Raw genomic sequence first — 13,460 nt, 5'->3', positions numbered from 1 at the left:
GGGCAGGGCCCTAGGGCTCCCACCTTTGAGAGGCGTTGGCAGGAACTTGGAGGGAGGGAGAAGAATGAGTCGGGGTATTGGTTCCCCCATCTCTCTTTGGGAGAGTATCTTCAGCTTCCCAGGCTTCTTCCTTGCCATGAAGTGAAGGGCCAGGCCCCATTAACGATTCCTCCTCCTCTGCCATTGCTGCTGGAGCGTAAGAGGTAGGTTAAGGGTCATAGCTAATGGCCTCTGGCCCTTTAAATCTGGTATCCATAGCACCAGAGGCAAAGTCATTATTGTGTATTTGCTGCCTATAGAGAAGCAGGCTAGTACACTTAAGGGAGGACTCCACCCCAGGGAGGCAAGTCAAAGCCTGCCACCACCACCCAGGATTTCTCAAGCTGGAATCTGCATATGGGCCCAAGGGAGCCCATTACGAATACACCTATTTCCATACACTCCCAGCCAACACTCTAAACAATTTGTGCTCTTGCTGAGGAAGACCCATGAGAAATTGAAAACAATTTTTTCTGGATGACATTAAGAAGACCGTGACATGATTTGGGTAAGTTTCATCATAAAATGAATCTTGTGCCCGCCTAGGCCTCTGGTGAAGTCTCATTTCTGCTAAGGCACAGGTGAGCATGCTGGACAAAGCATACTATTATTTTGGACAAGTTAACATGGGTTTCAGTAACTGGACATAGACTGTGAGGCAATTTAGGTATGTTTTACATAAATGCATCCTTTCCTACCCAATAGCATCAAAAAGTCAGAAAGTCAGTTCAGCGCTTAAAAACCTGAATAGAGCATTAAAAATGCTTCACAATCCACCTTTTATTTTTTTTCCTTTTTACAATTGATAAGCCAGTATTGATACATTATTTTTAACTAAAGTCCATAGTTGACATTAGAGTTCATTCTTCGTGTTGTACAGTCTATGAGTTTTGACAAGTGCATAATGTTGTGTATTCATCATTATAATATCATAAAAAATAATTCCACTGCCCTTAAAAATCCCCATGCTGCATATATTTGTCCTTTCCTCCCTCCCTCCCCAGCCCCTGGCAACCAGTGATCTTTTTACTGTCTCCAGTTTTGCCTTTTCCAGAATGTCATATGGTTGGAATCATATAGTATTGTAGATTTTTCAGACTGGCTTCTTTCACTTAACAATATATATTTAAGATTCCTCCAAGTCTTTTCATGGCTTGATAGCTCATTACATTTTATTGCTGAATAATATTCCATTGTATAGACGTACCACAATTTGTTTATCCATTCGCTTATTGAAGGATGTCTTAGTTGTGTCCAATTTTTTTGTAATTATGAATAAAGCTGCTATACACATTTATGTGCATGTTTTGTATGGACATAATGTTTTCAGATCACTTGGGTAAGCACCTAGGAATGAGATTGCTGGATCATGTGGTAAGACTATACTTAGCTTTGTAAGAAACTGCTAAACTGTGTTTCAAAGTGGCTGTACCATTTTTCAATCCTACTGGCAATGAATGAATGAGAGTTCCGGTTGTTCCAAATTCTTGTTTAGGGTTTTAGCATTCTAATGGGTTTGTAGTGATATCTCATTTTAATTTACACTTCCCTAATAGATTACAATGTTGAGCATCTTTTCATGTGCTTGCTTGCCATCTGTATATATATTTTCTGTGGTCAAGGCTATTCAGATATTTTGCCCATTTTTCTAGTTGGGTTGATTTCTTATTGGTGTGTTTTAGGAGCTCTTGTATATTTTGGGTGCAAGTCCTTCATCAGATATGTGTTTTGCAAAAATTTTCTCCCTGTTTATGGATGCCTTTTCATTCTCTTAACAGGGTCTTTTGCATAGCAGAAGGTTTTAATTCAAATAAGGTCCAATTTGTTAATTTTTTCTTCCATGAATTGTGTATTTGATGTTGTATGTAAAAAGTTATGACCAAATGCAAGTCACCTAGATTTTTTCCTCTGTTATTATCTTCTAGAAGTTTTACAGTTTTGCATTTTACATTTATGTCTATATGGAGTTAATTTTTGTTTAAGATTTGTGTCTAGATTAATTTTTTTGCATGTGGATGTCCAGTTGTTCCAGCACAATTTGTTGAAAACACTATCCTTTTTACATTGAATTGCCTTTGTTCCTTTTTCAATGATTGGTTGACTCTATTTGTGTGGGTATATTTTTGGGCTTTCTATCCTGTTTCATTTATCTATTTGTCTTTTCTTTTGCCAATACCACATTGTCTTGATTACTATAGTGTTATGGTTAAGTCTTTACATTGAGTCTTGTCAGTCCTGTGACTTTGTTCTTCTTCAATATTGGGTTGATTATTCTGGGCCTTTTGCCTTTCGATATAAGCTTTAGAATCAGTTTGTTCTTATCCACAAGATAATTTACTGGGATTTTGATTGGAAATGCATTGAATGTATAGATCAAGTTGGGAAGAACTGACATATTAATAATATTGAGTCTTCCTATCCATGAACATGGAATACCTCTATATTTATTTAGATCTTCTTTCTTTGATCAGAATTTTCTAGTTTTCCTCATATAGTTTTTTTTTGGTACTAGTGTTTACGGTGTTGTGTTTCTAATTTTGATTCCATTTGTTCATTGTTAATATATAGGGAAGCAATTGACTTTTATATGTAGGTCTATCTTTTAAATGTCTTCTTTGCCCCTTTCTCTCTTTGCTTCTTTCTGTTTCTTGAAAGAGAGGATGGAACTCAGGATTTGGAAAAAGATATTAAATTAAACATTTCTAAATTAGTAGACTTCAATTTTGAAGAGCAGTTTTAAGTTCATAGAAAATTGAGCATACAGTATAGAGAATTCCTATAAGCCTCTCAAGCCCCTCACAGTTTCTGCTCACATCTTGCATTAGTGTGATACATTTGTTATGACTTTAATTTTTAAAATTTAATACAGAAAGTAAGTATTTGTGCTTTTAGGCAAAAAGAAATAATTCCTGCCCTCATGGAATCTACAGACCTCACTGGGAAGGCTGAACAAAATGCCTCCATATGAGCAACTAATACAAAATAGTTTACAGTTTTTTGTTTTTTTTTTTGCGGTACGCGGGCCTCCCACTGTTGTGGCCTCTCCCGTTGCGGAGCACAGGCTCCGGATGCGCAGGCTCAGTGGCCATGGCTCACAGGCCCAGCCGCTCCGCGGCACGTGGGATCTTCCCAGACCGGGGCACGAACCCATGTCCCCTGCATCGGCAGGCGGACTCTCAACCACTGCACCACCAGGGAAGCCCACAGTTGGGTTTTAATATGTGTCCTTCCTTAAGTGAAAGGGAGAAATTAGGAGTAGTAGTTTGGAGTAGATAGGGAGCCAGCTCTCCACGGAAGAGGTGAGATGTAGGAAGGCTCTGGAAGGGTAGCAGGATTTGGAAAGATAGAGATTGACTGGATGCAAAGTGTAAGCAGAAGAAATGGCATGCACAAGGATGCAGAGGGCAGTCTGGAAGGGGTGGGCTTTATCACGCTTGGCAGAGGTGGGAAATGACCTTGAAGAATGTCAGTGTGTATGGACACCAAGGGGGGAAAGTGGTGGTGGTGGTGGTGGTGGTGGTGGGATGAACTGGGAGATTGGGATTGACATATATACACTAATATGTATAAAATAGATAACTAATAAGAACGTGCTGTATAAAAAATAAATAAATTCAAAAAGTAAAAAGAATGTCAGTGTGAGCAATCAGAAGCTGATAAAATGCTTAGAGCTGAGTTTCTAAGCAGATCTTTGGGGTCTGGTTCTTTTAGGATCATTGGGTTTTGGTTTCACATATACCTCAAGGCAGATATTCTGAACCCTTTGCTTCTTTGAATCAGAGTTACAGGCTCATGCCAGGGAGTGTTTCTAAGGAGAAGCACTGCCCTTCTGGGGAAAAGCTACGAAATGGGTCTGTACCTTTTTCATTTGCTACAAGAGCAGAATTTCATGTACACATATCAGGAAAAAGTAACTTGCTTGGGAGGTCCAAAATAGTAACACAGACCCCAAGGGAAGTTGCCCTGAGTTTCCCAGTCCCTTCACTGCCCGGCTGCATTGAACTCACTCTCTTTGAAGGGCTCTGTCATTTCTGGCGGGCAGGAGAACCCTGTGGAGTCTCCGAGGAGGGGGGAAAGCAAGGAGGGAAATGTATGAATCCCATAGCTTTAATCTCCTCTTACTACTAAGGGAAGAGCAAAGAGGGCATTAAATGCCCTATTTTTTTTTTCTTGGTCTGAATTAACTTATCTCAAGATGCCTCTCTAGAGTTATACGTAATTGTTTATTTAGGTCACCAATAATGATCCTGCAGGGACTCAAAAAAGTTTTTATAGCGAAAGTACACATTCACATTAGAATTTTAATTACTGCCTTCTCCATATAGTCTTCCTTCATAATATCTCTCTGCATCCAACTCATTTTTTCCCCCCATTCCTGCTGCCACCAGGAGTGAGGTGGCTGAATTCAGGCCACTTACCTAACTATAATGATAGCCACATACTTGATCTCCTTGGCTACAGAGTCCCTCTCAAAGTGGCTTGGTTTCAAAATATGGAATCCACTCTTTTCCTTCATAATGTCTCATTCGTTCTTTCTGTGAAGCATCTCTTCCTTTTGATTCTCACCTTATCCCAGGACCCTGCACCTTACCTCTAACTCTCCCATATATTCTGCATTAAATCTAGGCTCTTTAGCCTGGATCTCAAAGTGTTTGCTCTAAAAACTTACAAGGCATCCCATGCATTGCTCCTGTCTTTGGTCCACTGCAGCTCATGTGTATCCCTCTGCCTGGCATTTCTTTCTTCCCTCTTCCTCTAAAGGACGAATTAAGTTCTACCTCCTCTATGTAGGGTTGCCATTTTAAGCAAATAAAATACCTAGACAGTTAAATTTGAATTTCAGATAAATAACAAATAACTTTTAAAAATACAGTACATACTTATACTTAAAAAATTACTTGTTGTTTATCTGACATTCAAATTGAATTGGGCAATCTATATTTTTTCTGTTGATTCTATCACTATGGAACTTTTTCTTAATGATCCAATTATCTCATCCCATTGTTTTTAGTTCCACAAACATCTAAGTCAGTCTTTCATTATTGCTATCTTCTATTATTGATTGTATATACAGAATTAACACTTATTGATCAACTATTCAATAGTAGGCACTGTGCTTAGTTCTCTTTATACAATAGCTTATTGAATTCTTAGAAGAAATATGTGGTACGGTAGTACTACTCTGATACCCATTTTATAAGTGAGGAATCCGAGTCTTTGAGAAGTTATTTTATTTGTTAAGGTCCCAAAGGTAATTAAACTTGAACTTTCATCTGTCTGTAGGGTGACCAACTTATTGTGGTATCCCTGGCACTGTTCTTGTTTTAAAACTGAAAGTGCCATAACCCAGGAACACTCTCGGTTCCAGGCAAACCCTATATGTCTGACTTCAAAGCCTGGGATTCTATCCTGCTTCCCATTTTTTGGAGAATTTTATTTTTTTTCCTCTCAGTTAGGCTATAAGCTCCCTGAGGACAGGGCAGTATCTAATGGCATTTATGATACTTAGAATTATGTAGTACATGCTTGACAAAGGAGGACCAGGAGCTCCCCTCACAGGTCACACCTCTTTTCTTGGGCCTCTTTGGATGGCAGGAGCTGAGGACCGTGTGGACCAGTGTGCTAGGAGGTGCCTGATCTCAGATGCATCAGAGATCTGAGCATGGCCAGTAGTCTTTGCAACAGAGACACACAGTGTCCATGATGTCTCTGGCCATTGCTTGCAAAGATGCTAGGCTATTGTTACTAGCAACGATTCCTCTAAATTGGTGAAATGCAGCTCCTTAGCAGGCGTGTGCTGCCTCACTTGACAAGCTGAACCTTGAGAGACTCCCTGCTTTGAATTCTGAGTTAGGGCATGGGTGAAGCTGGAGAAACATCAGCACCTTGTTGGATGGACAGCACCCAAGACAGCTGAGTGGCTGGGTTTTTTTTTGGCTGGCACTGTGCTTTTGTGCAATGGGCACATATCCAAAAAATTAATATATTCTTACATTACTACGTAATAGCCAAGTGGTTGCCGCGTTACCGTTATGCGGCAAAGTGGCTGATGAAGTGTGATGTGAAACGCAGAAAGAGTAGGTTTCCATCCCCTAAGGGCATCTGTAAAGCTTGCCTCAGCTCCAGTCTGAATGCAGGTCATTATTGAGCACATATTAAATATAAAACCTAAGCTGTCTGTGGAGAAATCATTTATAAAAATCATTTGCTATTTTAAAAAATCTATAGAAATTGAATTGATAAAGGCTAAGACTCAAGGTAACTATTCTTAGGTGCTTAATTTCACTTTAAAATGCTCGAATTTTAAAATATGCTTTTGTTTCAGGCTTTTCTTAAGAGAGTATATCAGATATGAGACATAAAGGTTAGGCGGGGTTTCCGTTTTGAAGAGTGCTGACAGGTTCCTTCGTTTTTCCCTCGTTAGAATCTCAGGTGGCTTTTCCTCAGTAGTGCATTAGGGTTGTGATTACCTTGATGATGATAAAGATATTGCCTGATATATTTTGATGGGCCTTGAAAAGATAGACTATAACTTCTTCTTGGGTTGAACCCCGTGTAAATCTAAAAAAGCAATTCACACTTATTTTTACTTTCACTGTTCCCTGCTGTTGCAGATATGGTTAGGTATGGAATGTCAGAACCGATCTCATTATGGATGCTGTTTTTGTCACAAAGGAGACTTTCTCCTGACTCAGTACCAGCTAATTGGTCTGTCAATGGCTTTCTTTGTTAGGTGAGTCATTTGATCCATTGTTGACAAGGTGCAAGCTGCTCTCTACCCACTCTCAGGAAGTTCCAGTGGGTCTGGCATTCTCTCAACCCCTAATCAAGATGTTGTTATAGGAGCTGATGATTTCCGGTGAACAGAGATGAAGCTGTATTGGTTTTGTAAACAGCTGCTGGAAAGACAACTTGATGTAGCTTTAGTGATGTATGAATGCCTCCCACTTTAGAGTGTGTGCATGCATGTGACACAAAGACAACTTCTGTGATTTCTAAATTCCTTGGACATAATAATCTACCTTTACTGAGACTGAAATCTTAAAGAACCAGGCCCATTCAATCAACAACTATTTATTAAATTTTTACTATGGGCCCAATACTAGATATGCTCTAGTTACTGAGGATATAGCAGTGACAGGAATAGACGAAAACTTCTGTCTTCCTGGAGCTTCTTCTTTTAAAAATTGGGAAAAAATTTTCAAATTGACACAGAAGGAGAAAATAATTTTCCTATTATTCAGCTGTAATAATTATCAATATTTTGTCATTCTCTTTTCGTTTATCCCTCCCACCACATACTTTTTAAAATAATGGAGCATATTAAAGCAAATTCCAGATATTAAACATTTTATCATAGATTCTTTAGTATGAATCTCTAACAGATAAGGATTTTTTAAAATAAAAACAAAATCATGTCATTATCATATATAACAAAATCAACAAAAAATTCTTGGTGTCATTTGGTATCCAATTTGGACTAAATTTCCCCCAGTTGTCTCAAGAGGATTTTTTACATTTCTTTGTTTGAATCCAGGTCCAAACAAGGTATGCATATTACAGGTTGTAGAGATACAGCTCTTATGTCTCTTGATTTATACCCGTTCCCCTTAGCTATTTTTTGGAATTGGCTCTTTGCCCCGTAGAAGTTCCCACATTTTGGATTTGGCAGATGGCATCCTCCTGGTGTTGTCTGTGATATTCCTTTATGACTCACAATTTCTATAGAATGATAGTTATATCTAGAGGCTTGATTAGAGTCAGTTTCAATGCGGGGGGCGGGCAGTACTGGAATGAACATCCTAGTGGAAACTGGCCTGATGCTGTCTTTGTGTGCTAGAGATGTTTCTGGAGTTGTCTTGGTGGCCCAAAACTGGAGTGACCAGTATGAAAAACTGAGCTCTTGTACAACAGCGGCAGTTTTGATCCTGATGCCATGAAAAATTCCCTTTGTTCCTTCTTCTTTTATGTCGGACTGTAAAGAAGACTCTTAAAAGTGGTTATGTCACGAGATGTTTGTGAGTGGCGCCAACTGGAGGGCCCCGCACAGGAACAGGTGGTTCTGAAAAATTCATTTGTTATTGTCTTCTTCGGAAGCAGGCTAATGAAAGAGAGGATAAACTTATAGAATAGGCTGGATCTAAATGAGATCAGTTGAATTAGAATAACTGAGGGAGTCTTTAGGGTTTACGTATTTGGTGAAAGATATCCAGATGATGTGAATGTGCAACAAGGAGTGAGAACCACAGATTCAGATGATAAGGCTTGTGAGGTCTTCAGTTTGCAGTCCGTTTCAGCAGGCAGTCCCTATTTGAAGCCCTGAGAAAGAAAAGGAGATAGGTCAGGGGAAGGCAAGCCCGAGTAGCATCAGTAGGAAGTTCCTGGGATCTCTGGTGACTATTGATTTGTAAGGATTTCAGTGGTATTGATGAAATTTCTTCATTAATAAATTATGTCATGAACTTTTTTTTTTTTTTAAGAATGAGGAAGGGACTTCAGTTTGTGGAATTCAGAAATATGAAAGAAGGAAAGGATGATTCTATGAGCCAACGGAAGAGTAGAGTTTCCATTTATTGATATGGGAAGGTTATGGGTAAGGGTTCTATTTTGAACATGTTATATTTGAGATGCCTATTAACAGATGTCTATTAATCTAGAGCATACTCTAGATTAGATGTTGAGTAGACAAATGAATACATGTCTGAAGTTCAGGGCTGGAGACAGACATTTTGGAATCATGAAAATAGAGATGGTATTTAAAGCCAGGGACTGGAAGAGATCACCTAGTAAATGAGAAACTGGCTTCCTGGAAGCTCCTATAGGACCCTTGTAATGGTTGCTTTGAGGCATATGTATGAAGGCGATTGCTGAGTTATAAAGAATGCTGATAATTTTTTTTTTTGTTTTACTAAATGTTACCAAATTGCTCTACAGAATGTATTTAGCAGTTTAAATTCTCATCAGCAGTGCATGAGGATTCCCATTTCCCCAAATCTTTGCCAGTACTGGGGATTATCTTTCTGACTTTTGCCAGGTTGATGGGTAAATAGTGGTGTGTTGGAGTTGACTCATGAGAGCTGACTGAGCACATTTCTTCCCAATTTCTTGTTCGGTGACTTCACACTGGTAGCTTGAAATCAGCAGGGGTGAGAGTATCTGTACCATGGAAACTGACAAACACTACAAATTAGGACTCTCCCTCAACTCCCAGCTGTTTTTAAGATATATACCAGCAAACCAGTGGCTATCAGCAGTATCACACTGTCTGTCTTTCCTTTCTCCCATTACTAGTGAGTTTGAGCATCTCTTCTGTGTGCTTGCTATCCTGGCTTTCCCTTCTGTGAATCACCTATTCCTATCCTTTTCTCACTTTTATATTGGCTTCTCTGACTTCTTTTTGTTGATTTGCAAAAGTTACTTACATATTTTAGATATGAATCCCTAGCTGCTTTTGAATATCTATCTTCTTCCAATTTGTCGGCTGCCTGTTGATTTTTTCCATGGTATTTTTCATTGAAGGGAAACCTTCACTGTGATATAGTCAAATCACCTAGTCTTTTGTTTTAAGGTTTGCACTTCTGCCGTCTTGTTTTATGAAGTAAATCCCTACCCCTTATTCATACAGATTTTCTCCTACATTCTACCTACTTTTCAAATGTAGATCTTTAATCAATCTGGAGTTCACTTTGAATTTGGTAGACATGGGGCATCCAACTCTATTTTGTCTTCTTAAACTAATCTAGTTTCCCCCAAACCATCTTCTAAATAATTTATATTTTTCTCATTGATTTGCAGCCCCACGTTTACGTATATTGAGGTCCCAGGGGTCTGCTTCTGAGTGTTCTATTCTGTGTGGCTGTTCCATTTGTTTCTGTACTAGTAGCCTACTATTTTTATCACTATGTAGTAATGACGTAATATCTGGCAGGGTAGGTTTCCTCTCTCTGCTCTTGTTTTTCAAAATTGATTTAACTATTTAAAATTTTATTTTTCCTTATCTATTTTGTAACTTTACTGAAGTTCCTTAAAATTTGAGCTCCTGATGGAATTTTGGTTAGTGTAACATTAAATTTAGAGATTAAATGGATATTTTTACACTGTAAAGTCATCCTATCCATAGTATATCTTCTTTTTATTCAATCTTCTTTTATGTCCTTAAATAGAACTTTAACATTTTCTCCATAAAGTTCTTGCAAGTTGCTAGGTTAATTCTTGAATATTGTGCTTTAGAGTTTTATTGATATTGTGAATGGTCTCTTACAATCTATTATATTTCCTGGGTGCTTACTGATGAAGTGGAGGAAATGACTGATTTTTAGAAATTGATCTTGTATTTGGCAACCTTGCTGTACTCGCAGATAACGTCTAACAGTTGATTCTGTTGGGGTTTTATGGCGATGATTATATCATCTGCAAGCATGACAGGAAGATTTTGGGGTTCTACCCAGTGCTCTGATAGTCCATACTTAACTACCTCTGCTAGTTGGTCTCCAATCTGGCACCCCAATTCTAACAGCTGGATGTCTCCTGTACACTCACATTCTGGAAACAAGCCCTTGTATTCCTCCCCTGTGAATCATATCCTGCCCAATACCTCAGTCCATGTACCAGCAGTGACACTGTCTTCTTTTGATTTTTTCCCCCTAACCATTTTCTCATGGACTGTGGTCCTGTTAGCCCCTGACAGACCTTCCTGATGCTGACATTCTGATTGGCTATCTGAATTTCTCAATGATCCCTGCTGCTCAACGCAGCATTTCTGTGTCCTGAACGCCCCAAAGTACACCCTGTGTAGATAATACAAAATTGTGGATCAACACAGGCCTTCATGATAGACAGACTAGGGTTTGAATCCTATTTCTGCCCCAGGGTACAGTGAGCAAGTTCCACAGCCTCCTGGAGTCTGATTCTTCATTGGTAAAGTGAAGGCAAGTAAGATCCCATAGGTAGGAATCAAACTGTGGTCAGTCAGTAATGTCCCCTTCTCCACATGGATGCTGACCACTGAGGCTGGTCACCTCCTGGGACTGTGGTTGATTGCTACATCGTCCAGGAACCTTGTTGTGCCTTCAGATAGAACTGAATCTCAGCAGCTGCAGCTGGACCATTTCCCCCTGTGCCTTCCCATCCCAGTGGACGTTTCACGTGCCAAGTTCTGGCCCCATATCATTACCCAGTCCAACTCCTGGTCTGAGGATTGTATAACCCATGGAGTGTTCCAAGAAGCATGACTCCAATCAGTGCTTGCCTTCTTGATGATGGTCTAGGGAGTAACTTCAGTTTTTTCAGTAAATGTAAGCCGGTGAGTGGGAGATTCTCTCTCTAATGGCTTGGTATCCTGGGAATTTGCCAAGGCACTGTATAGTGTTTGGGTGTAGCAGAAAAAGCTAGTGGCCTGGCTGGTTCTCACGGAGACTTTCATTATAGTGAAAAGCAACTCAGCCAGCCACAGCCTGTCAACCACTAACAGTGGTTTCTCAGAGGGATAATTTAAATCAGCAATAAAGTGAACTGTGGAAAGTTTGCCAACAGCACCTTCTGTTACACATAGATCTTTATGAATTTCTGTGGCTTCCTGACAATAGGGCTTATTTACAGTTGCTTCAAGCCAACCAAGGGCAGATTATTTTCCTTCTTTTAACCAGTTAAAGAGGTGGGTGGGGTCAGACGAGAACTGGGTGTGATGAGTGCAGAGAGAGGGAGGCGGAACCCCCGAAGGGAGGAGGAAGCATCTGTGTCACATCATCATCCCTGAGAGCGCATAAGGTGCTGAATCTGCAGGGACAGAGAAACTGGCAGCTGACCAGGGACTGTGGGATGGTCATGGTGTTTAAACGTTGCATAAGCGCTGTGAATTTTAGTTGACAGTATGTTCCACCCGATTCCACAATGGGATGTGACTGTCGCAAATGAGTATTTCGATACTGTGAGCTATGCTAATAGAAGCATAGGGCCAAGAAACAGGTGGCAGTCTCTCTCCTCTCTGCACTCAACAGGACACCCCATTCGTTCCTGAGCGTCACATTTAAGAGAGCTCTAGACAAGCCGGGATGCACCATAAAGAGACCCTTAAAATGCTGGTGAGTGGAATCTTAAGCATGTCTTATAAGGAGCAGCCTAAAGGACTGAGAATGCTTTCCCTGGATTCCTTGGAGTTGGACATGATCTGGAGTCTTCAGGGTAGAAATAGAACCCAATAAGGAGGAGATGCAGGGAACTGTATTTTAGCTTCCAAGGTAGGAAGAACTTTTCAACAAGGCTGGTCAAAGATAAAATGGCTGCTTTCAAAGGAAGTGAATTCCTGGTTACTGGAGGTGCTCAACTATGGCAACTTGGTGGGAGGATATCGTAAGGAGGACTCAAGCAAATGGAGGGGGGTCTTTTCCAGGGTCTGGAATCAATTATTCTAACAGGAAAAGATGCTCTAGAGTGCCCGAGCACTTACCTCTGCGCTTGAAGAGTCGTGGCAGACATTAATTTGTTCAACATTTGCTCTTGCCAGGCACTGCATTTGGTGAACGTGGAAATACTGTGTAGTAGTTGGTATATCAGAGCCAGAACAAAAAGACCTCAGAGAAAGCTGTTACAGGGGAACACTACTGGCTCCGTGTTACAAACTTCAGTCATGGGGAAACAATGGACTCATTAAGTGTCAAGTAACACCTTTCCTTCCACAGACCAGGATGTCAGCATTCATCACCACTTTCTGACTCTTGGGGGATGGAGAAGGGGACCAGGAGAGAAGGGGGTGAGAAGGGAGCAAAGCATCAGGGGAAATAAACATCTGGGACGACTACTCATGCATCCTTTTCTGCCTCTACACTGACACCCTTGGGTGTAATCATTCAACTTGGCTATAGCCTTGACTAGGCTTTTTACAGCAAGACCTGCAAACAGGTAATTGACTGATGGCCCTATTCTGGGCCATGCACGGGGCTAGATACTGGGGAGTCTAAAAAGGGTAAGACGTGGTGCCTGCCCCTAAGAAGGTGTTGGAGTGCTTCCAGCCCAGGGATGTGAGACTGGGAGGCCAGTCAGACTGGTCTAGCTAAGGGCTTTGACGGAGGAGCGTCTGTTCAGCATGCCATGGGCTGTTTCCCCAAGCATGGCCTAAGGCCAGGCGGGGTTCCGCCGAGAGCCTGCCTCGGCTGCGGTGGAAATACCACAGTGGCGCCCCATCCTCGCAGGGTTGACGCCCGAAGCCCACCAGACCTTTCTAACCTCGAGCCTCAACCGTCGCTCTGCGGTGGGGGCTCCGGGGTCGAAGGCAGGAGGCGGCGAGCTCAGGCGCGCGCTCCCCGCCTGTCTCCCCGCCCCGGCGCGTGCGCGGGTCTGGGCCGAAGCCTGCGCGCCGCCGGGACGCCTGCACTGCGCGCGCGCGCGCGCCGACCCCGCGTGGGGCCCGGCTTCGGCGCGCGCGG

General features: G+C 41.3%; 1 protein-coding gene across 1 annotated transcript in view; it reads left to right on the top strand.

Moving 5' to 3' along the window:
- Positions 1-268: 268 nt before the first annotated feature.
- CLIP4 (CAP-Gly domain containing linker protein family member 4) overlaps positions 269-13,460 on the top strand; it is a 73,933-nt gene continuing 60,741 nt past the window's right edge. Inside the window, exon 1 of the mRNA XM_029231394.1 lies at positions 269-547. The gene's annotated coding sequence lies outside the window, so the exon portion shown is untranslated. The remainder of the gene's footprint in view (positions 548-13,460) is intronic.

Source organism: Monodon monoceros, unplaced genomic scaffold (assembly GCF_005190385.1).
Source record: "Monodon monoceros isolate NGI ecotype Baffin Bay Population unplaced genomic scaffold, NGI_Narwhal_1 Super_Scaffold_19, whole genome shotgun sequence".
NCBI classification, from domain to species: Eukaryota; Metazoa; Chordata; class Mammalia; order Artiodactyla; family Monodontidae; genus Monodon; species Monodon monoceros.
This window is presented reverse-complemented; position numbering and strand designations above follow the sequence as displayed.